Source organism: Hevea brasiliensis, chromosome 7 (assembly GCF_030052815.1).
Source record: "Hevea brasiliensis isolate MT/VB/25A 57/8 chromosome 7, ASM3005281v1, whole genome shotgun sequence".
NCBI lineage: Eukaryota > Viridiplantae > Streptophyta > Magnoliopsida > Malpighiales > Euphorbiaceae > Hevea > Hevea brasiliensis.
In genome coordinates this window covers 50,296,033-50,320,545 of record NC_079499.1, presented here as the reverse complement: position 1 = coordinate 50,320,545, position 24,513 = coordinate 50,296,033, and positions in this window count along the sequence as shown.

The window sequence follows — 24,513 nt, the reverse complement described above, 5'->3', positions numbered from 1 at the left end:
AATTTTAAACGGATAATACTGTAAGTAATATCAGAAATTAAGTCTACTAAAAAACGTAAACACACATTCTGTATATTATTTTATTTTAGTTATTTTATTTTATTTTATTTATTTTATATTGTCACCACTAAGTAGAATTGCTTAACGTGTCGCTTTTGGCACGCGCAGGTGCTGGAGACCTAGCTGGGGAGCCCAGTAGACATCAGACAGGGTGAGCATTCAGAGCTGCATCCGGAGTCAAGAGTTACCTCACCTTTGCAGTGCATATGGTAGGACATTAGGATTTTGGGTAGCATTTTGTATTTTGTATTTTGTATTAGTTTTGGGATTGTAACTATAAACTCTTGAAATTATTTGATGATGTAAATATATGAAATTTCATATTATTGAAAATTTCTGTATATTATGTCGAGAAATATTTATGAATGTGCTTCCAGTAATGAAGTGAAAAGAAAAATTCCTGAAAATAGTGTTGTGATTTGAGATTGAGATTTTAAGAATGACTTGAAATGTGTGTAATGGAGTTTGGATTTGGAAATTATATTAGAAGTGTTTTTAAACAGGTTCAGAAGAACTGTTTTTCCAATTTACAGCTGGCACTCCGTCGGATTTTCTATAAAAATTTCGAAAAATTTCAGATTTATCGAAAATTATAAATAAATGAATTAAAAGGGATAAATTGTAATTAAAATATGGATTGGTGCTCCAGCACACTGAGTGGCATAACTTGGTCGGCTACACTGTAGACGGGTAAGGGGTGTCACACCCTTAACTCATCAAACTTCAAAAATCCTTCCACAATTCAACTACCCACAACACCCATTCAAAGTTTAATGAAACAATAATAAAAAATACATACTTACCACTTTTGAAATTCTTCAAAACCTCACCAATACTTAACTTTCTTGCTACCTATCTACTGCCCAATTTGTATAGATAAACTTTAGTAAAGAAATCAAGTGGAAAAGGGGCTCACTTCATGCTTGCATGGAGGTTAGGAAGCTTTGGCCATGGTGTTTCCATGGTGGATTCAATTCGGCCGGTGAGAGTGAGGTTGAAGAAGAAGATGTTTCTGCCCATTTCCACTTTGATACATCTCATTTTTTTTAAAGGATAGTGGAGCACTAACCAATAATTTAATGTTTAATGATTTAAGGTTTCCCTAATTTGCACATTTAGCTCAATTCTTTCACTATTTGCATAATGTATCACCATTTAATTTTTTTTTCATGACATTTCTAAGTGTAATATCATTTATTTTTAATGGACATTGAGGTCAAAAGGCAACCTTAGGTATCAAATGACCAAAATGCCCTACTTCGAGTTATATTCCAGATTTTTCAGTAACATCGATTTTTGTCTATTTCTCTATTTTTCATTTTTCTTTGTACGAATTATTTAATTTTTCTTTGATATTTCTAATGATATTTATGCTTCAATAGACATTTATTTAAGTCCTAAAAATACTTTCCAGGGTTCCCCGCGGTCCAGGGCTAGTCAACGGTCCACGCCGCAACTTCCCAGTGCAGTCACCCATCACTAGGGTTCTTGGCTCGTTTAACTTGGTTACATTTCATTGCTATTATTTTTCCTTTATTTCTTTTGTATTTTCTTTTCTTGTATTTTATTATTTTATGTCTCCTCACTCATATCTAAGTGTAGTTCTAGGCATCCTAACTGTTCGGACAACACTGGTCATCGGAAAATTAGAACGCGCTACCGAACATAGAGGTGTTACAAATTGACTTGAATAGTATAGTGAATAGTAACCTCGAAACACAAATTTTAAAGAACACCAAGTTTAGCATATTAAAGCTAGGTAAAAGTAAATTTGAATATATTTTTGGATTTATGATAAGTTGTAATATTGAAACACTGTGAAACTGTGTGTTTCAGTGGAAAAGAATACTGAGAAAGAACCCGAGGCGTCAAGTCAAGGCCAAGAGGCGACTCATATAAGGTTTGTGCACAATATAGAATTTTTGTAAATTTTCTTCTGCACATCGTTTTGAATGAATTGAAATATTGAATTGTGATATCATTGTCTTAAATGTTTATTATGCTTTTTAATTTAAATTGTTGAAAGTTTAATTGTATATATTTGAAATGGCATCAAATGTTTAGTAAATTGTTAAGATAGTTTTGAAACCACAGTGTCATGACCATATATTTGAATACCTCACTAGCATGACTAGTGGGGGAAATCAGTTTCGAATTTTGATTCCTTCTCTAGCTGAAGTGTTGAGGTGTGTGCCAGTAGAAGAAGAAAAAGAATGGATTCCTATATATTTGAGCTAGCTAGCCTTGTGTTGTGACTTCTCCTTAGCCTCTGGCTACTGAGATGATATTTGTTTCGAATGGCATGATATAACTGTGTGTTTTTATGAAATTTGTTTTGAGACTTTTGAAATAAAATTGTTTGAATTAAAATCTTGTAAATTATGTTTTGAATTTTTATCTCATGTTCAGTTTAATTTTTGAATAAATATGATTTAAATTCCGTATAAAGATTATTTTAGTATGTTGTGCACCACTGAGTCCTAGTACTCAGTGATGGCTGTTATTGCTATCGCAGATATAGAGACTAGAGGAGCAGCAGAGTGAGCTGCTGAGGATTGAGGAGCTACCTACTCTGAAGTTTATCAGGTATATTTTATACCCTGATTGTAATAATTATTTTGGATGTATGTAAATGTACGTACATTTAGAAAATAGTCATGAGCAGCTGTATAAAGCTTGTATTAAATTTTAGTTTAGATTTTTCCTAATGTAAATTTTTAGAATGATGTATCTAAATTGTTTTATCTTTATTGAAATATGAATAGAAATATTTTGTTTAATTTGAATAAAATTGAATTATAGTATTTTGATGATGTTGAATTTTGGAAATTGAGAAATGATGTTGAAATTGGTTGGGATGGATGTTGAATTGATGAAGTTGTTGAGATAAATCTTTGGAAGTGCTTTTTTACAAGTATTTAAAGAACTATTTTCTCAAAATACGGACAGCACTCTGCTGAAATTTTTATAAAATTTGCGGAAAAATAAAATGGGACAAAAATCTTAGCTAGTTTTCAAACTCTAATTAAATGTTTTAATAACTATTAGAAAATGCTCACCACTTATAAAAGTAAGAAAATTGTTTTAAAATCCCTTGTAGGGTACTTAATGAGTTATCGATAGGTGAAGTTCGGTAGTTCATTAGGTATTCTACTAGATCATGTTATGCCTTACAGATGGGTAAGGTGTGATATGTTTTACTGGTATGAGAGCAAATTTTTAAAGTATGTTTTAAATTGTGAATTTGTGTCTTTTCTTTGTTAAGTACAACTGCTCAATGTCCTTATTTGTTACATACAGTGCATTACATCATAAATATGAACTAACGGAGGGAATCTCCTTATGTTATTTGTTCAGGAGATACCCTAATTTCAGACTGATATGGAAGAAGGGGATCGCTCAGTTGAGCAATTTGTTGAAGCTGAGGCACAAGGAGAAGCCCCAGCTCTACAGAATGTCAGTGGGTCAGTGGCACCAGCCCCACAAATGCCGCAGTTTCCTGCATAGTTCGCACAACAGATAGCTGCAATGTTTCAACAAATGGCTGGGGGTATGCCGGCTCAAGCTCCATCCCAAACACCTATGATACAATCACAGCCTCTAGCCAGACAGTATGATAAGCTGTTAAAGTATGGGACTATGGAATTTAAGGGTACAGTAGACCCTTTAGAGGCAAAGCAGTGGCTAGAGAGAATGGACAGAGTATTCAAGAAGCTGCACTGCCCAAATGAGTTAAAATTTGAATACTCTGTGTCACTACTGTAAGGGGATGCGTATGATTGGTGGAAGACCATCCCCCACAGCTTGGCTGAACCACCAGTACTGACCTAGGAAGATTTCATCAGAGAATTTAGACAGAAATACGTCCCAAATGCATATGTGGATCAGAAACTACAAGAATTTCTGAGTTTGAAGCAAGGTAACAGAACAGTGGCAGAATATGAGAGGGAGTTCTATCGCTTAAGCCACTATGCTGGGAGTCTCCTTTCTACCAGCAAGGAAAGGTGTAAGAGATTTGAGACGGGTTTGAAGCCCAGCCTACGGATGCAAATAGTGGGATTTATGAAGGAACGGAAGCGTGAAAAACACAAGTTTATACCATTGAATTCAAAAATTTTCACCTAGGGTCACATACATCATGCAAGATTTATTTTTATCTATTTGATTTCAATGATAAACAACATATTAAAACTCTTTTAATATGTTTTTGGATCTGTATTTGCCATTTAAGATTTTAAAATTAATCAGATTAATTTTAGAACCCTAGATTAAATCAAGAACGATTACACTAACCTCTTGATGCACTGCAGCGAGTCTGCGCCTTTGAGATTCATCTTCAGGACACCAGATGTTGTCCCTCTAGCTTGTCCACACCAAGAACACCTATGGCAGCCCTTGAACAACTTCTAAAGCCTTTTCCATTAATTAGAAATTCAAGTTCTGTCTTTTAAGAGATTAGAGATGTAAACAGGACACTAGAAATAATTTCTATTGTTCTTAATTCAAGAGATTGATGGCTAATCTCTTTGAATTGATGAGAGATGAAGAAAAATAGATAAAAAGCCTCAAAGTGGCATGACAAAGGAGAGGAGTGGCTGCTGGTTATTTTTTCTTTTCATAACCACACTTAAATAGTTAGGTTAACACATTAAACCCTTGCCACATGTCACCCTTTGATTAGCTCTAGGTTTAAGTGACCCAATTACATTGTGCCAAGTGTCAAACCTATATTTAATCTTGATTTTAATCATCTTACATGATTAAAAAAACATTTGGCAAGCTTATGTGTAATCCCATGTGTCACCATATCATGGTGCCACGTGTCACACTGTGAAATGACCAAAATACCCCTGTGTCTTAATTTTGAGTTCTTAACCCAAAATAATTATTTTTCTTCTTCTAATTAATTTATATCAAATATAAATTAATTAATTAATCTCTATTAATTAATTTCACATTAATTAAATTCATATTTAAACACTTTAAATATAAATTTAATTTATACTACACACCCAATAATCTAGATTTGGTTTCAACTCATGCTAGGGGCTTTGCAATTTAATTGCAAACCAAACCTATTTAATTAATCAATTAAACTCTTTAATTAATTAATTAAATCATATTTAAATAAGTGATAACTTGTATATGTGTGTGACTTACTAGGCTCATCACTAATTGGCAATGAGACATGATATCAACTCTTAATATCATCAGAACTCTTTCTTACCATGATTGATTTCTCTAAATCATTTTATGAACCTCATAGACCATGGTTAACACCTAGCATAGCATGCCATGGCCACCCAATTAGTAATAAGGTTTACCTTAAATGAACCTATAATCATATGTTACCATGCACTAGAATCTCTCTGTTATAAAATCCCAACTCAAGCTGGAGTCATGGTTTATGTCAAACTCCATTTGCTATGAATATTATATTCTCTTTTAATTCCAGTTCTTGATTAAAAGATTTTCTCATCAGAAACTCTTTCCTGAATAAATCTATCTGTCCTGGCTAGGAACTTGAAACATCAAGAAAAATTAAATGAACATAGGATTTTATCTTTATTTACTTAGAGAAACAGATTCCATCTTGATCAACACCTACCTCCATATATAACTAGTAGGAGCCAACATATGCCCATATACCCATACATAGTACAAGTATGAAAGCAGTATCAAACTCAAACTACCTATATATAAGATAACTGTGCTATCTCAGGTCTAAAGATTATATGCATTGATATGATTTATGACAAAACATTGACAAGAGTAAACTCCATATGCTTGTCATAAGTGTCACTGGTTCGACCTATTTATCATTTATAAGTGCCTATCATGTTTGTTATATGGCATGAGACTCACCATTCCATCTTATTTATATCTCATATAAATAACTTGGGAACAAACATGAATACAATCTTTCTGGATAAGTCATGTCCTTATTATGAAGTATCCTCGATTGTGAACCTATTTATGATACTTTGTGCTAGAAATATTGTTACTCATATTCTTAACAACTTAAGAATAATATTTCTAACAAAATATCAATGGACCTTTTCTATTACACATAAATATATTATGTAAACGGAAAAGTGGAAATGCCTTTTATTAATAAAAATATGTACAAGATACATAGTAAATGATATGCTCTAGGGCATACTACTAACAATCTCCCACTAGCACTAGAGCCATTCATTACAATATCTTAAACCTATCTTCTCAAGATGTCAGTCTAACTGAGTCCGTGACATAGGCTTAGTTAATGGATCAGCTAGATTTTCAGCTGATGCTATTTTCTGCATGGCTACATCGCCTCGCCCAACTATTCTCTGATAATGTGGTAGCGCCTTTCTATGTGTTTGGATTTCTGGTGAGACCTTGGTTCCTTAGCCTGTATGACTGCTCCATTATTGTCACAGTGTAGTGGAACTGCTGACTCAATGGAAGGAACTACTGTAAGTTTTATCACGAACTTCTTTATCCAAGCGACTTCCTTTGCGACATCGATGCGACAATATACTCGACCTCTGTAGTGGAATCTGCGGTCATGCTCTGTTGGAACTCTTCCAACCGATCGCACCTCCATTACAAATGAACACATATCCAGAGGTAGACTTTCTATCATCGATATCGATTGGAAATCGAATCAGTATAACCATCCAATTGCAAGTCTCCACCTCCATAAATCAAGAATAAATCCTTAGTTCTTCTCAAGTACTTAAGGATATTCTTGACAGCTATCCAGTGTTCCAAACCTGGATTGGATTGATACCTGCTAGTCAAACTAATAGCATATGCGATATCCGGCCTAGTACACAACATTACATACATTAAACTTCCAATAGCCGAAGCATATGGAATCCTGGCCATCTTATCTCTTTCTTCAGGTGTCTTTGGAGACATCTCTTTAGAAAGGTGGATACCATGTCTCACTGGTAACAATCCTCTCTTGGAATCAAGCATGTTAAACCTCTTTAACACCTTTTCCAAGTATAGACTTTGAGATAAACCAATTATTCTTTTCGCTCTATCTCTATAGATGCGAATCCCAAGAATATAGGTTGCCTCCCCTAAGTCTTTCATGGAGAATGTATTTGACAACCATACCTTTATAGTCGTCAACATACCTGTGTCATTACCCATCAATAGTATGTCATCCACATATAAGACAAGGAAAGTGATAGCACTGTCACTAGCCTTCTTATATACACATGGCTCATCCTCATTTTTGATAAAACCAAAGGATTTAATGGCTTCATCAAAATGGATGTTCCAACTCCTCGAAGCTTGTTTCAACCCATAAATGGATCGCTTTAACTTGCATACCTTGGAACCATCTTGGCATTCAAAACCCCTAGGTTGTTCCATGAAAATGTTTTCTTCAATGTATCCATTGAGAAAAGCTGTTTTGACATCCATCTGCCAAATCTCATAATCATAGTATGCAGCTATTGCTAATAAAATCCTAATTGATTTAAGCATGGCAACAGGCGAGAAAGTCTCCTCATAGTCGATTCCTTGCCTTTGGCGAAACCCTTTCGCTACTAGCCTTGCCTTATAGGTCTCTACCTTTCCATCAGAACCAATTTTCTTCTTGAAAACCCATTTGTTCCCTATAGGTACAATACCTTCAGGTGGGTCAACAAGATCCCAAACTTGATTCTTATACATGGAATCAATCTCGAATTTCATAGCATCAATCCATTTTGAAGAGTCTATATCTGATATAGCTTCTTCATAAGTAAGTGGATCATCTTCATGATCTACTTCTTCATGAGTAGACAACTCTTGTTCTTCTTCATGAAGAAAACCATATCTCACTGGTGGGTGAGATACCCTGGTTGTTCTACGAGGAACGGCTGTAGATGTTTCATCAATGGGTATAGGTTGACTAGATGGATCTATATCCATCTGATCTGTTGGTTGGTCAGAATTCTCCAATTCTAACTCTATTTGCCTTCCTTTGCCTCCTTCTTGAACAAACTGTTGTTTAAGAAATGTGGCATCTCTACTTATCACAACCCTTTGTGAAGTAGGCAAATAAAAATAATATCCAAAACTATCTTTTGGATATCCAACAAATCGACCTTTTTCTGATCTGGTCTCCAATTTATCAGTGTTTAGCTTTTTGATATAAACTGGACAATCCCAAATCTTAACATGCTTAAGAATTGGTTTTCTTCCATGCCATATCTCATAAGGTGTGGAAGAAACTGATTTTGAAGGAATCCTATTTAGAATATACAAAGCTGATTCTAATGCAAATCCCCAAAAGAAGATTGGCATATCAGTATAGCTCATCATACTACGTACCATATCCAATAGGATACGATTTCTCCTTTCAAATACACCATTCAGTTGTGGTGTTCCTGGAGGAGTCAGCTAAGAAACAATGCCATGCTCTCTCAAGTATTCATCAAATTCAGTACTCAAATATTCACCTCCACGATCTGATCGAAGAGCTTTAATACTCTTTCCTATTTGATTTTCTACTTCAGATTTAAATTCTTTGAACTTTTCAAAAGATTCATGTTTGTATTTCATCAAATACAAATACCCAAACCTTGATTTATCATCAATAAAGGTAATAAAATAATGAAAACCCCCTCTAGCCATTTCTTTAAATGGACCACATACATCACTATGTATTAGCTCCAAAATATTTTCAGCTCTTAGCCCTTGTCCAACAAAGGGTGATCTAGTCATTTTGCCCTGAAGGTAAGATTCACAAGTTGGAGTAGGCTCAGAGCCCAATGAGGATAGAATCCCCATTTTCTCCAGTTTTGCAATCCTATCTTCTGCAACATGACATAACCTTAAGTGCCAAATATATTTTGAACTTGAGTTGGTTTTCACCATGGCATTGCATTCTTTTAGATCACTTGCATTCAATTTGTGTTTGTCATTATTATCCAAATAATAAAGACCATCATTCATATAACTCGAACCAACATATTTATTTCCAAAATAAATATTGCAAACATCATCTGTGAACTAAAATTCATAGCCATTTCTAGTCAAACTAGATATAGAAATGATGTTCTTAAAAGCATCAGGTACATATAAAATATTATCCAAACACAAAACATGTCCAAACAAGTAAAAAGATTTAGATCCTATGGCTAAAGCTTCAACAGTTAAGCCATTGCCAATCCGGACTCTAATATCTTGAGAACGCAAGTACACTCTTGTTGCTAGTTCCTGCATATCATTAGAAATGTGAGAACTGGCACCAGTATCTAAAACCCAAGCTGTAGATGAACTATAAGTATCCTCAGAATCTAAATAACAAGATATGGACATATCTTCCGAAGGTGTATCCTTCTTGTCCTTCAGAGAAGCAAGATACTCTGGGCAGTTCCTTTTCCAGTGCCCATCCTTTTGGCAGTGGAAACACTTTCCTTTGCCTCCATCAGCTTTAGTCTTCCTTTTCTGTTTAGCTATTTTCTTGGAAGGACCAGGAATCTGAGGTTTCTTTTTCTTATTGCCCTTCTTCTTGTTGGACTTTCCAGCAGAAGAAGATGCAACCAAAGCTACCTCTTTTCCTTTATTGCCTGGCATATTCTTTTGGGCAATAACCAGCATGTTAAGTAAACCAGCTAAGGTGCATTCCTGTTTAGTCATATGGAAATTTGTCACAAAATTCCCAAAAGACTCAGGAAGGGACTGAAGGATCAAATCCGTCTGTAGTTGGAAATCCATGTTGAAGTCAAGATGTTCCAACTGCTCAATCAGCCGAATCATCTTATGGACATGATCCCCAACATTCTGTCCCTCAGACATCCTCATACGGAATAGCTGTCTAGATATCTCATACCTAGCATTCCTGCTGTGCTCACCATATAACTCTTGTAGGTGAAGGAGGATCTCACTCGCACTCTGCATGTTCTCATGTTGCTTCTGTAACTCATTACTCATGGAAGCAAGCATGTAACACTTAGCTCTCATATCATGCTCCTTCCACTTGTCTAAAGTTTCATTGTTCCTCTTGTGTGGCCTCTGGAGGTAAGGGACTAGGAACATTTGAATCTAGAACATATCCTATATGTTCAAGGTTCAGGACAAGTTTCAAATTTCTTAGCCAATCAGACAAATTAGGTCCTATCAACCTATTGTGATCAAGTATGCTTGCAAGGACATTGGATGGTGGTGGTTGTTTTGTGCTCATTTTATCAGAAAATTAATTGCAGAAAATAACCATATTAATTAGTAAATGTATCATGTATTTAACCAAAATGATTATGGTCTTTTAATCAAATTGGTCCTCCCACTAACTTAGCGGATCCTACACTTCCAAAGTAGAAAACGGAAATCTTAGTTGAATGGATTTCTAGTGGGTGATTGAATTCTTATAATTCTATTGATCATCCTCAGGTACATCCATTATTGGAATTACAATAAACTATAAGTGAGCAACTCCTTTCCCATCACATTTCATGTGAGGTTCAATCCTTTACCTAGCCCCTAATGCTCAAAATCTCAGGTACATCCATTATTGACTTATCTTGCATTAGTTAAGTTGATCCCATTGAGCCAGTAATTATGCAAATAATTTTAATGTCCTCAGGTACATCCAATATTGGCCACCAAACCATTTACATATTTACAACATCTCATGCTTAACAATTATTCTTAAGAAAATCTCTTAAATTAATTGCATCTTATGCAACTATTTAAAATTTCTTAAAATAATTGCCCCAATAGAGGGCCTATGCTATAATTACTTTAATTATAGCATTTCCAACTTAATCATTTGTTTGGAAGATTTTATGGTCATTCTAATTACTATTAAGGTCTCACTTTGCACATTATCCAATTAGCATGCATATATCATATAATAGCATACATTCTCATACATCTCATGCATTCATGGATAAGCAATAAATATGGTATGATCATGGACTTTCTAAGGGATTCAATTCTGAGCCACCAAGAATTGAATCAGGGCATTCCTAGGTGCATTTCATTCATTCATTCATTTTACAAGAATTGCTGAAGGAGTACATAATCAACACTTGATCTTGAATTCCTCCCACTGGTCCCACCAATGCTCTTGACCTCCTTGAACTTCTTGCAATCTAATATTACATGGTAATCCTTAGCATACCAAGGCGAATTTACAAGAACTTAAATAAATGAAATTACAACCCAAAAATTATTACAAACTTAATAATACATGCCCAAAATAAATTAAAATAAATAAATTAATTTACAATCCAAAAGAAACATAACAGAAATAAATCCAATCACATTGGTCTTTTATAGTCCATGATCATCCATCAAGCATATCACTATTTAACAATTAAATAAAATATACATATTTAAATTAAATTAAATATCTCATATTCAACTTAAAAATCCAGATTTGAATATGATTCAAATAAATTTAAAAATTCAGATTTGAATCTCATTCAAACAAATTTAAAATTTCAGATTTGAATCACATTCAAACAACTTTAAAAATTCAGATTTGAATCACATTTAAACATTTTTTAAAAAATCATATTTGAATCACATTCAAACATTTTTTTTTTAAAATCAGATATAAATTTTATTCAAACAATTTTAAAAAATCAGATTTAAATATGATTCAAACAACTTTAAAAATTCAGATTTGAATCACATTCAAACAACTTTTAAAATTCAGATTTGAATCACATTCAAACAATTTTTAAAATTCTGATTTGAATCATAATTTGATTGTGTGATTAAAATTCTAATTAAAAAATTTAATAAAACATAGGATGAGCTTTTAGATCATACAACAATTGTAAATTAAAAAGCAAACCTTGCGCCACCTTGAAGAACCATTGTTGCCGCCACCAATGGTGGCTTCACCTTGTGTGCCGCCACACATCCATTCAACCAGCAATGGATCAATCATCTCATGATCAAATCACACAATTAAATCATATAATCAACAATCTAAATGGCAAATATAGGGGCTCTGATACCAATTGAAGGAACGGAAACGTGAAAAACACAAGTTTATACCATTGAATTCAAAAATTTTCACCTAGGGTCACATGTATCATGCAAGATTTATTTTTATCTATTTGATTTCAATGATAAACAACATATTAAAACTCTTTTAATATGTTTTTGGATCTGTATTTGCCATTTAAGATTTTAAAATTAATCAGATTAATTTTAGAACCCTAGATTAAATCAAGAATGATTACACTAACCTCTTGATGCCTTTGCGTATACGCACCTTTGAGATTCATCTTCAGGACACCAGATGTTGTCCCTCTAGCTTGTCCACACCAAGAACACCTATGGCAGCCCTTGAACAGCTTCTAAAGCCTTTTCTATTAATTAGAAATTCAAGTCCTGCCTTTTAAGAGATTAGAGATGTAAACAGGACACTAGAAACAATTTCTATTGTTCTTAATTCAAGAGATTGATGGCTAATCTCTTTGAATTGATGAGAGATGAAGAAAAATAGATAAAAAGCCTCAAAGTGGCATGACAAAGGAGAGGAGTGGCTGCTGGTTATTTTTTCTTTTCATAACCACACTTAAATAGCTAGGTTAACACATTAAACCCTTGCCACATGTCACCCTTTGATTAGCTCTAGGTTTAAGTGACCCAATTACATTGTGCCAAGTGTCAAACCTATATTTAATCTTGATTGTAATCATCTTACATGATTAAAAAAATATTTGGCAAGCTTATGTGTAATCCCATGTGTCACCATATCATGGTGCCACGTGTCACACTGTGAAATGACCAAAATACCCCTGTGTCTTAATTTTGAGTTCTTAACCCAAAATAATTATTTTTCTTCTTCTAATTAATTTATATCAAATATAAATTAATTAATTAATCTCTATTAATTAATTTCACATTAATTAAATTCATATTTAAACACTTTAAATAAAAATTTAATTTATACTACACACCCAATAATCTAGATTTGGTTTCAAGTCATGCTAGGGACTTTGCAATTTAATTGCAAACCAAACCTATTTAATTAATCAATTAAACTCTTTAATTAATTAATTAAATCATATTTAAATAGGTGATAACTTGTATATGTGTGTGACTTACTAGGCTCATCACTAATTGGCAATGAGACATGATATCAACTCTTAATATCATCAGAACTCTTTCTTACCATGATTGATTTCTCTAAATCATTTTATGAACCTCATAGACCATGGTTAACACCTAGCATAGCATGCCATGGCCACCCAATTAGTAATAAGGTTTACCTTAAATGAACCTATAATCATATGTTACCATGCACTAGAATCTCTCTGTTACAAAATCCCAACTCAAGCTGGAGTCATGGTTTATGTCAAACTCCATTTGCTATGAATATTATGTTCTCTTTTAATTCCAGTTCTTGATTAAAAGATTTTCTCATCAGAAACTCTTTTCTGAATAAATCTATCTGTCTTGGCCAGGAACTTGAAACATCAAGAACAATTAAATGAACATAGGATTTTATCTCTATTTACTTAGAGAAACAGATTCCATCTTGATCAACACCTACCTCCATATATAACTAGTAGGAGCCAACACATGCCCATATACCCATACATAGTACAAGTATGAAAGCAGTATCAAACTCAAACTACCTATATACAAGATAACTGTGCTATCTCAGGTTTAAAGATTATATGCACTGATATGATTTATGACAAAACATTGACAAGAGTAAACTCCATGTGCTTGTCATAAGTGTCACTGATTCGGCCTACTTATCATTTATAAGTGCCTATCATGTTTGTTATATGGCATGAGACTCACCATTCCATCTTATTTATATCTCATATAAATAACTTGGGAACAAACATGAATACAATCTTTCTGGATAAGTCATGTCCTTATTATGAAGTATCCTCGATTGTGAACCTGTTTATGATACTTTGTGCTAGAAATATTGTCACTCATATTCTTAACAACTTAAGAATAATATTTCTAACAAAATATCAATGGACCTTTTCTATTACACATAAATATATTATGTAAACAGAAAAGTGGAAATGCCTTTTATTAATAAAAATATGTACAAGATACATACTAAATGATATGCTCTAGGGCATACTACTAACAATTTAGACACAGTAATTTTTCAGAGCTCATTTCTCAAGCACTTGAGTTGGAAAGAATTGAATCAGAAGCGACCCCGGCAAAAGAAAAATCAGAGAAAATTGAAAAATTAGAGAAAGACAAGGGGGAAAAGTCAATAGCATAAAGTCCTAGTGGTACCTCTGGAAAGAAGAAGAAATTTGGGAGACCTAGCAGAGGTCGAGGTTGAAGGTTTGGAAGGGGCAGATTCTCTGGACAGAGACCCCCTAGTTCTGGTCAGCAATCGAGCAGGGGTTCACAACCTCCCCACCCCTGTGAAACTTGTGGCAAGATTCATGGGGGAGAATGCTATTGGGCAATAGAAGCCTATTTTAACTGTGGAGGCAAGGGTCATATTGCAAAAGATTGCACTAGTGCTCCTAGATTCGGTCCAGCTCCTACTACTGCAGAAGGATCTATTCAGAGTCCTGCTCCCAGAGGTTCACAACCAATTGATAGAGGAAGAGGCAAAGGTAGAGGCGATGCTTCGGGTAGTCAGGGTACTGTTGGTCAGTCAGCATAAGGAAGTGCTTCAGCCAGGGTTTATACGATGAGACAGCGAAAAGAGGCTGAGACTTTCGATATTGTAGCCGGTACATTCTCTATCTCTGATCAAGAAGTATTTGTGTTATTTGATCTAGGTTCAACCCACTCATATGTTAGTGCTAGCATAGTTAGTTCACTTGCTGTTCCGTGTGTCAAAATGGGTTTTGAAGTGCTAGTAACTAGTCCATTAGGACAAGAGGTTCGGGTCAACAGAATTTATAGAGAATGTCCTTTGGTGATCCAAGGACATGTTTTTCTGTCAGATTTGATTGAAATGCCCTTCAGAGATTATGATATCATCTTGGGCATGGATTGGTTAGCCAGGCATCATGCCATGATTGACTGTAGACTGAAGACAGTCACTTTTGGTCTCCTTCCGTATAGTGATGTGGTAATACATGGGGAGAGGCATTTACGGCCATCAAACATCATTTCGGCTACACTAGCCAGAAGGATGATCAGAAAGGGGTGTGAAGCATACTTGGCACAAGTGATAGACCCCCAAGTGGGGAGCCCAGCACTGAGGGACATCCCTATAGTATGTGACTTTCCGGATGTGTTTCCTGATGAATTGCTAGGATTACCTCCAGAAAGAGAGGTGCAGTTTGAGATTGATGTTATGCCTGGTGTGAACCCAATCTCCATAACACCATATAGAATGGCACCTGCAGAATTGAAAGAGTTAAAAGTGCAGTTGCAAGAGCTGCTTGACAAGGGCTTTATCCACCCTAGTGTGTCACCTTGAGGAGCGCCTATCACACCTTACCCCTCTGTAAGGCATAACATGATCCCGTAGAATACCTAATGAACTACCGAACTTCACCTACCAATAACTCATTAAGTACCCTACAAGGGATTTTAAAACAATTTTCTTATTTTTGATAAATGGTGAGCATTTTCTAATAGGTATTAAAAACATTTAATTAAAATTAAAACTAGTTAATATTTCTGGCTCATTTTATTTTTTCGCAAATTTTATAAAAATTTTGACAGAGTTCCATTTGTATTTTGAGAAAACAGTTCTTCAAATACCAGAAAAAAAGGCACTTCCAACAATTTTTCAACCACTTCTTCAAATTCACAATCAATCTCAACCAATTTCACAAGTTCAAAATTCAACAATCCTCAAGATACGGTCAATCAATATCATTCATTCATATTTCATTAAAAACAAACAATTTATATATACATCATACTAAAATTTACATTTAGAAATTCCAAACTAAAATTTATTACAAATTTTATACAAACTTTGTACAAGTTGCTCAAGACCGAATTTAAATGTTCATACATTTATGTGCAATACATACATCAAAAGAAATATTTATAGTTAGGGTATAAATTATACCCGATAACTTCAAGCTGATAGATCTTCACACCTCAGCTGCTCAGTCTGCTGCTCCTCTAGTCTCTAAATCTGCGACAGCAATAAAAGTTATCGCTGAGCACTACGACTCAGTGGTGCACAACATACTAAAAGAATCTTTATGCAGAATTTAAATCACATTTATTCAAAAATTGAACTGAGCATGCAAGTTAAACACAAAACATGAATTATGAGATTTTATTCCAAACAATTTCATTTTTGAAGTATCAAATCACATTTCATAAAACCCACAGTTAGATCATGCCATTCAAAACAAATATAATCTCAATAGCCAGAGGCTAAGGAGAAGTCACATCACAAGGCTAGCTAGCTCAAATATATGGATATCCATTCAAATCCTCTTCTACTGGCACACCTCAACACTTCTCCAGAGAATGAATCAAAATTCGAAACTAATTACTCTCACAAGTCATGCTAGTGAGGTGTTTAAATATATGGTCATGACACTGTGGTTTCAAAACTTATCTTAATAATTTGCTAAACATTGTTATTTCAAATATACACAATAACTTTCACAATTTAAATCAAAACAGCATAAATAATGTCACAAATAAACTTTCAACAATTCAAAGCAAAAATAAAATACATATTTCATTCACTTTATCAATGAATTTTAAAGCATAGTGATGTTGTGCACAAACCTTAAGCGAGTCGCCTCTTGGCCTTGACTCGGTTCCTCGGGTTCTTTCTCGGTATTCCTTTTAACTGAAACACACAATTTTACAGTGTTTCAGTACCATAACTTAGTATAAATCCGAAAATAAATTTAACTTCACTTTTACCTAGCTCTAACGTGTTAAACTCGACGTTCCTTAAATTTTTGTGTTTCAGGTTACTATTCACTACACTATTCAAGTCAAATTGTTGACTTTCTAAGGCTTAATAGGTATGGGAATTCTAACTTTACCCACATACCACATTTTGGTCACTAAATTTGTTGGTTTTGGTTGTTTATTCAAATTCTAAGTCTTTTTTGGCAAATTTGATAATTTTCAGTTTTGGAGTCTAAGGTTGCACTGCTCCATTAGTCACTTTTCTGTTAGAATTTGGCAAAACTTCCTTCATAGAAAATGTTCCCTATTGTCTTAAGTTTATTCTCCTTTTTGAATCACTCCAATTGGAGCTTGGTAGCTCAAGTTATAGCCATTTGAACCATGGTTGCCGGATTGGACACAATCCAGAATTCTGGGCAATTTTTGGTGCTGGCAATTTTGGGTCACCAACTTGGGGTGGCCAAATGTCTTGGTTAATGGAATAATTTGGGTTTTTTTTCTTCATTAAAGTTTTAGGCCTATGTCTAAACTATCCACTGGTAAAAGTTCAGGTCATTTAGACTTGCCTAGCTGGAGTTATGGCCAAATGAAATGGTCAGTTTCTACAGGGACAGACAGAGATTTTCCAAGTTTGGTCAATTTGTTCACTAGGTTTTGGTCACCTTTTGGGCATGATTCCTAAATTAAAATTGTGTCATTTAGTGTCTATTTTCCTTCCCAATTGGTCTCATACCAATTGGACTTGTAAAATTTCATTTTTGATCCTTCGAAGGTAACTTGGTCATGCTGCCAGCAGCATGACCATACTCAATCCGAATTTAGCCTTAAGTCCAACCATTCCAACACACTTCATTTGGTCACCATTCACTATTTCTCACTTCAAATTAGGTCCAAGACATCATTTACAAGTTGCTCACTTTTTTGGTCTCTAAACCCTAATGTCCAAAACCCTAATTCACAATTTCCTTGCATTTAGCTAATTCAAGCCTTTAATCACAACCATTTAACTACTTAAAGTTCATATCACCATCTATGTTAATCAAATCATGCAATAACACCCCCATATACATGCTGGCCAAAAATCATTCATGGTCCCTCAATAAATTTTTATTTCATTTTAAGCATATTTCTAAGTTAACTAAGTTATAAACACAAGTAATAAACTCATTTGTAACTTAAATCACTAACCTTTGAGTAGCAACTTCTAACTCCCCTTTTCTCCAATTTTCTTTCTTCTTTTCTTCTTTCTTTGATGACTAATCTTCTTCTCCAGTGATTAAATCAAGTTTTTATGAAACAATTATGGGAAAAGTTGAGGTTTAGTAAGGATTTCAAAGCTTGAGTGCAAGCCTTAATGGAGGAAAATTCATGGAGATGAGAGGGAGAGGGTTTCGGCTAACTTGAGGAAGATGAGGGAAATGATTTTTTTTTCTTTATTTTGGATATTTAACCTGTAATTGACTTAGTCAAAATATTAAGTAAACAAAAATTATTTATGGCCTCATAGGTGATGTCACTACCTTTTTACTTTACTTTTTTTTTCTATGTATTTTTCTATTAGTTCTTTAATTTAATTCTCGATTCTGAAATTTTCTTTTCTCCGATTTTATTTGACAGTTAGGTCAGGAGTCAGCTCTCAGGGTCAATTGACCAAATTGTCCCTCGTCAGTTCGACCCGGTTTGCAAATAATCCAATATTTCTTTCGGCTCCCTAACCTAATTATTTGACTGGCTTAACAGTTCTTTTTTGTGATTTTCTCTTTTCCATTGTGTTTATAATAGTCCTAAGGACCGCGGCATCACATTTTACTGTTCGAAATTTGAGTTTAAATCGACTTCGTAGTCATTCCCGAGAAGGTCACCCATCGCTGTGACTCTCGGTTCGTTTAACTTCTTATGTTCTGTTTTTTCTTATTTATACTTAACTAATTGGCAATTACTAATTATTTGTGTTTATGGCCTATCTAGTTGTCTTAAGTGTGGTTCTAATCCCCTTAATTGTTCGGACCGACACTGGTCACCGGAACAGTAAAATATACCAGGCTACGCAAATAGGGGTGTTACAATTCTCCCCCCTTAAAATAAATTTCGTCTCGAAATTTTACCTGGTATCAATCTCTGAACAGCTGTGGGTGCCATCTCCTCATGTCCTCCTCTCGTTCCCAAGTAGCCTCCTGGCTCGAATGATAGTTCCACAACACTTTTACCAATGGTATCTGCTTGTTCCGTAGCTGCTTCACCTTATAAGCCAGAATCACTATGGGTTCTTCCTCATATGTGAGGTTTGGATTCACTTCAATTTCCTCTACTGGTAGTACATGAGATGGGTCTGATCGATACCTCCTCAACATAGACACATGGAAGACATTATGTATCTTCTCCAACTCTGGAGGTAGTGCCAAATGATATGCTAAAGGACCCACTCTTTTCAGAACCTCATATGGCCCAATGAAATGAGGACTCAGTTTCCCCTTTCTGCCGAATCTCATAATCCTCTTCCAAGGGGAAACCTTGAGGAAAACTTTCTCACCGACTGCATACTCAATATCCCTTCTTTTCAAATCAATGTAGGACTTCTGACGGTCTGATGCAGTCTTAAGTTGATCTCTGATTACTCTGATCTTCTCCTCAGTTTGCTAAACAATTTCGGGTCCAATCATCTTTTTTTCACCCACGTTATCCCAACACAATGGGGTTCTACATTTTCTGCCATACAAAGCTTCATATGGAGGCATCCCAATACTGGATTGGTAGCTGTTATTGTAAGCAAACTCAATCAAAGGCAAGTGTGTATCCTAACTGCCCTCAAACTCAATCACACAAGCCCGTAGCATGTCCTCCAAGATCTGAATTACCCTCTCGGGTGGCCATGCATGCGTGGGTGGAATGCGATCTAAGTTCAATCTAGTTCCTAGGGCTTTCTGAAGACTACCCCAGAATCTAGAAGTGAACCTAGGATCTCTGTCTAATACAATGGATACTGGCACTCCATGCAGTCTCACAATCTCATCAATGTACAACTTGGCCAATCTTTCTAAACTGTAGTCCATCCGAACTGGCAGAAAATGAGCAGACTTGGTTAGTTTGTCAATAATGACCCATATTGCATCATGACTCTTCTATGTCCTTGGAAGTCCCATTACAAAATCCATCGTTATTCTCTCCTATTTCCATTATGGTACTAGTAGTGGATGTAACAACCCAGTGGGTACTTGATGCTCTGCCTTCACTTACTGACAAGTTAGGCATTTAGAAACAAACTTTGCCACATCTCTTTTCATACCCATCCACCAGTAATGCTCCTTTAGCCCCCTATACATTTTTGTGCCACCAGGGTGCATGGCAAAAGGAGACTCGTGTGCTTCCTTCAAAATAATCAGCCTCAAATCAACATCATTAGGAACAGACATTTTGCCCTGGTGTAGCAGTAGACCATCATCTCTGATTGAGAATTTTGGTTTCTTGCCCTGTCGGACTTCTTCCATCAGCTTTTGATACCTTTCATCATTCTGAGCAGTCATCCTGATCTGATCAATCAACACTGGCTGTACATGCCATGCAACTGCTGTCTGCCCCTCATCATTAATCTCTAAGCTGGCATGTAATGATCTCAACTCATGTACCATAGACAAAGGAGTAACCCGTAGACTTGCCATAGTCTTGCGACTTAAGGCATCAGCCACAACATTAGCTTTACCTGGCTGATAGTCTATCAAATAATCATAGTCTTTTATTAACTCTAACCATCTCCTCTGTCTCAAATTCAGCTCTTTCTGGGTGCCCAAATACTTCAAACTCTTATGATCTGTGTAGATGTAACACTTTTCCCCATACAAATAGTGTCTCCAGATCTTCAGAGTAAACACAATAGCTGGAAGCTCCAAATCATGAGTTGGATAATTCCTCTCATGCGGTTTTAGCTGGCGTGATTCATAGGCAATAACATTTCGATCTTGCATCAATACACAGCCTAACCTATTGTGAGAAGCATCACTATAAATAGTGTATTCTTTACCCGGGGTAGGTAAAGTCAGGACTGGAGCTTCAGTCAAACATTTCTTCAATTCATCAAAACTCTGTTGGCATTTATCCGTCCACTGAAATTTTACATCTTTTCGGAGTAGCTTAGTCAATAGAGATGCCAACATGGAAAATCCCTTTACAAATCTACGATAGTATCCAGTTAAACCTAGAAAACTGCGAATCTCTGTGACATTTCTGGGTGGCCTCGAATTAAGGACAGCTTCAATTTTACTTGGTTCTACCTTGATGCCCTCTTCTAATACTACATGCCCCAAAAAGGCTATCTCCTTCAGCCAAAATTCACATTTCGACAATTTGGCGTATAGCTATTTCTCTCTCAAAGTCTATAGTACAATCCGCAGATGTCTATCATGCTCTTCTGCATTCCTCGAATAGACCAATATATCATCAATGAATACCACAACAAACTGGTCAAGGTATGGTCTGAAGATAGTGTTCATCAGATCCATAAAAGCAGCCGGAGCATTACTTAACTCGAATGGCATGACTAAGAACTCATAATGGCCATAGCGAGTTCTGAAGGCAGTTTTAGAAATACTCTGCTCTTGTACTTTCAGCTGATAATAACCTGATCTCAGATCAATTTTGGAGAACACAGCTGCACCCCTCAACTGATCAAACAAGTCATCAGTGCGGGGCAACGGATATCTGTCTTCATTGTCACCTTATTCAACTACCGATAATTAATACACAAGCGGAGAGTGCCATCTTTCTTCTTTACAAACAACACTGCGCTCCCCAAGGTGACACACTAGGGCGGATAAAGCCCTTGTTAAGCAATTCTTGCAACTGCACTTTTAACTTTTTCAATTCTGCAGAATAGGTGTGCCATTCTATTCTGGTGTGCCATTCAATTCTGCAGATTGGTTCCACACCAGGCATAACATCAATCTCAAACTGCACCTCTCTTTCTGGATGTAATCCTAGCAATTCATTAGGAAACACATCCGGAAAGTCACATACCGTAGGGATGTCCCTTAGTGCTGGACTCCCCACTTGGGAGTCTATCACATGTGCCAAGTATGCTTCACACCCCTTTCTGATCATTCTTCTGGCTAGTGCAGCCGAAATAATGTTTGATGGCAGTAACTGCCTCTCCTCATGTATTACCACATCAACGTACAAAGGGAGACCAAAAGTGATTGTCTTCAGTCTACAGTCAATCATGGCATGATGCCTGGCTAACCAATCCATGCCCAAGATAATATCATACTCCCTGAAGGGCATTTCAATCAAGTTTGATAGGAAAACATGTCCTTGGATCACCATAGGATAGTCTCTATAGATTATGTTGACCCGGACCTCTTGTCCTAATGGACTAGTTACTAGCACTTCAAAACCCATTTGCACACATGGAACAGCAAGTGAACTGACTATGCTAGCACTAACATATGAATGGGTTGAACCCAGATCAAACAACACAAGTACATCTTGATCAGAGATAGAGAATGTACTGGCTACCACATCGGAAGTCTCAGCCTCTTCTCGCTGTCTCATCGTGTAGACTCTAGCTGAAGCACTTCCTTGTCTTGGCCCGACCAACCATACCACATTTGCACAGCGGTGCCTCTACCTCTGCCTCTTCCTCTACCAACTGATTGTGAACCTCTAGGAGTAGGACTCTGAATAGATCCCTCGGCAGTAGTAGGAGCTGGACCATATTTCGGAGCACTAGTGCAGTCTTTAGCTATATGGCCCTTGCCTCCACAGTTAAAGCAGGCTCCAGTGGCCCAATAACATTCCCCCCCCCCCCCCCATGAATCTTGCCACAAGTCTCACAGGGGCGGGCAAAATGTGAACCCCTGCTTGACTACTGACCAGACATAGGGGGTCTCTGTCCAGAAAATCTGCCCCTACCAAATCTTCTACCTCGACCCCTACTGGGTCCACTAAATTTCTTTTTCTTTCCAGAGGTACCACCATAACTCTGTTCTACTGACTTTTCCCCCTTGTCTTTTTCTGATTTCTCAGCTTTCTCTGATTTTTCTTTCACTGGGGTTGCTTCTGATTCTATTCTTTCCAACTCAAGTGCTTGAGACATAAGTTCTGAAAAGTTACTGTGTCTGAATCCCACGACTTGCATTCTCAAACTGGGCTTCAAACCAATCTCAAATCTCTTGCATCTTGCCTTACTGGTAGAAAGGAGACTCCCAGTATAATGACTTAAACGGGAGAACTCCCTCTTATACTCTGCCACTGATCGGTTCCCTTGTTTCAAACTAAAAAATTCTTGCAATTTCTGATCAACATATGCATCTGGGATGTATTTCTGTCTAAATTCTCTGATGAATTCATCCCAGGTCAGCACTTGTGGTTCAGCTAAACTGTGGGGGATGGTCTTCCACCAATCATACACATCCCCTTGTAGTAGAGACACAGAGTATTCAAACTTCAATTCATCTTAGCAGTGCAACTTTTTGAGCACTCTGTCCATTCTTTCAAGTCATTGCTCTGCCTCTAAAGGGTCCACTGTACCCTTAAATTCTGTAGCCCCATACTTCAGTAATTTATCATACTATCTGGCTGGAGGTAGTGGTTGTGCCACAGGTGTCTGGGGTGGAGCTTGAGCGAGCATACCCCTAGCCATTTGTATAAAAATCGCAGCCATCTGCTATGCAAACTGTGCAGGAAACTGCAGCATTTATGGAGTTGGTGCTACAAATCCACTGACATTTTGTAAAGCTGGGGCTTCCCCTTGTGCCTCAGCTTCAATAGATTGCTCGACTGAGCGATCCCCTTCTTCCATTTCAGTCTGAAATTAGGGTATCTCCTGAACAAGTAACACATGGAGATTTCCCCCCGTTAGTTCATATTCATGATGTAATGCACTGTATGTAACAAATATGGACATTGAGCAATTGTACTTAACAAAGAAAAACACAAATTCTCAAGTTAAAACATACTTCAAAAATTTTTCTCTGATACCACTAAATCATGTCACACCCTACCCCTCTGTAAGGCATAACATGATCTCGTAGAATACCTAATGAACTACTGAACTTCACCTACCGATAACTCATTAAGTACCCTACAAGAGATTTTAAAACAATTTTCTTATTTTTGATAAATGGTGAGCATTTTCTAATAGGTATTTAAAACATTTAATTAAAATTAAAACTAGATAATATTTTTAGCTCATTTTATTTTTTCACAAATTTTATAAAAATTTTGACAGAGTTTCATTTGTATTTTGAGAAAACAGTTCTTCAAATACCTGAAAAAAAAAGGCACTTCCAATAATTTTTCAACCACTTCTTCAAATTCACAATCAATCCCAACCAATTTCACAAGTTCAAAATTCAACAATCATCAAGATACTGTCAATCAATATCATTCATTCATATTTCATTAAAAACAAATAATTTATATATACATCATACTAAAATTTACATTCAGAAATTCTAAACTAAAATTTATTACAAATTTTATACAAACTTTGTACAAGCTGCTCAAGATCGAATTTATATGTCCATACATTTTATGTGCAATACATACATCAAAAGAAATATTTACAGTCAGGGTATAAATTATACCCGATAATTTCAAGCTGATAGATCCTCACACCTCAGCAGCTCAGTTTGCTGCTCCTCTAGTCTCTAAATCTACGACAGCAATAAAAGC